Below are 2,264 nucleotides of genomic sequence, written 5' to 3' on the forward strand. Positions count from 1 at the left end.
GGTTATAAAGAAGCTCACAGCTGAGGATGTTGGTCAGTACACCTGCAGAAGGTTCAACAAATCAGGACAAAAAGAAGGTTCAGACTCTGTAGCTGAGCTGTCTGTTGTTAACAGTGAGTATTTCATCATAATGTTTTCAAATTGTTAGAACATCAAACTGAAACATTACAATAACTATAATTACAGTGATGATTACTGTAAATGTTATTCTTGTTCTCTTTTCTTTTCTTTAACAGTAACTGAACATAAGGATGATGACACAGTGACATTAAACTGCTCTGTGTCCACATATAAAAAATGCAAATACTACACTGTCAAGTGGCTCTATGGTAACAAAGACCTGAGGATGTCACAATCTGCCTGCTCAGCCAGTGTGATCTTTACAATATTTGATCACATTTACACATCCAAGAGTTCTGAGATGTTGAAGTGCCAAGTGACACATGGTGGAGACGTGCAGGAGTTTATCTTCAGGATTCTATCATTTGATCAAGAAACACATGAGAATGCAAGTCAGTTCATACAATAACTTTATCTGTTATAAAAAGTAAACTATTTTGTGTGTTTTAAGGTTTCATTTACTTTTTTTTACTTTGAGAGTGTCTTCAGAAGATAAAATAGCAGCACTGTTCTGTGTTTAATCAGGCTTACGTTATCATGATAGAGAAACACTAGTCTTGTGTTCCTTATGAGCAGGCAGGGAATCTAATAGCTATTGAATCCCTGAAATCAGGCTGTGTTACTTATGCGCTACTACTTCTTTGTACTCCTCGCTAGACCCCACCAGCCCTTCCTCACGTGGCACCACCACACAAAAAATGACTCTCTTTATCACTTCTGAGGGGTTGAAGGCTGCTGGTCTATTATTTGCTCACATTGTTCTGTCATAATGGATTCAATGTGGAAAGTGTGATGTCTGAGTAAAAAAACTAAACCCAATCCAAATAACAATAGAGATTAGCTCAACATATCATGGCGGACACTAAGTACTGAGACAATGACTAACATACGAACTTGACAGAGAAGGGAAGGAAAAAGAACAAAAGACTAAACCAAATAACCTCAAAACAGACTTGAGACTCAAGCTACTTGAACAAATGTTACCCAAGTACAAACAAACTAAGAACCACACGGAGCATTAAATACTACAGAGAATTCAAAAGTAAGTAAACCTGTATTCATAAAATTCAGCGCTTTCAATAACTTCATCTGTTACAACTATTAAACTATTCTGTGTGGTTTTAAGATGTCATTTGCATTTATACACTTTGAGGAATATCCTGCAGAGAGGTTGTAATGGGGGCAGAAGCAAAAAGAGAAGTCAGGTTCATGATGTTATAGATCTACAGCAACATAGATTTTATCTAAACATAACCAGAATCTTCCATTTGATTGTTGAGGGGGCTTTTGTTGAAAAAAGAACAGAAAACTATATTTAAAGTATTTTAATGTGTTTTTTATTTTCTTTCCAGGCTGGTGCTGGTGGAGGTTCATCATTGTGGCTGTGGGTGTAGCAACACTCATAACAGCTGCTGTGGTCATCCACATTTGGACAAGATCGGCAGGTGAGAACATTCACATTTAAATGGGAAGATTTGATAAACCTGGATATTCTCTGTGAAAGCTAAGTTTGTTTCCTTCTCTTGTCTTTTTAAGGGAATAAAAGTTCAGCCGTATCAAAATGAGGTGAGTTTTTGTTGCATTGAGCTAAACAAACTCAGAATGTGTTTTCTGTCTTTTTATCTCTGAAAAATGTTTACAGCTCTAATATTTGTAAATCACATTTTCAGTGGAAAACCAAAATGCATCTGCATGTTTAAATTTCCATATAGGAAAGATAATATAAAAAAAGAGCAAACTGAAGCTTCAGGTTCAGTTTTCATGTTAAATTCTTCTATTTATTCAATGCTCATGTTCATTATAGTTTAAATAAATCACATTTTGTGCCTAATGGTGTTAATGTAATGTCATGGATGTCTTTACAGTTTATCACTCTTAGTTTGTGCTACATTGATGCCCAAAGATCACAAAAGCTATATCATGTTGAAATCTAATGTCCAGAGAGTGAATGAGTTTGTCATCATGCTGTATGTCACAGGTATGTAATGATGAAAATTTCGACAGTGAAATATGGAAGTAGAAGATCTGATGGACACTGACTGATCCTTCTGCGTCTGTCAGACTTCAGTAATGTGATGGAAAATGTTAAGATTCTGTGCTTCTCTTTGTTATACAGGCCTAACTGAAATGAACGATGCATCTCA

General features: G+C 35.8%; 1 long non-coding RNA gene across 1 annotated transcript; it reads left to right on the forward strand.

Annotated features, from left to right (window-relative positions):
* The first annotated feature begins 1,476 nt into the window (after nt 1-1,476).
* LOC113006489 (uncharacterized) lies at nt 1,477-2,264 on the forward strand. Its single transcript, XR_003269761.1, has 3 exons — nt 1,477-1,565; nt 1,657-1,686; nt 2,099-2,264. It is a non-coding gene; the product is annotated as an uncharacterized LOC113006489 (long non-coding RNA).

This window comes from Astatotilapia calliptera, chromosome 15, assembly GCF_900246225.1.
Source record: "Astatotilapia calliptera chromosome 15, fAstCal1.2, whole genome shotgun sequence".
Classification (NCBI taxonomy): Eukaryota; Metazoa; Chordata; class Actinopteri; order Cichliformes; family Cichlidae; genus Astatotilapia; species Astatotilapia calliptera.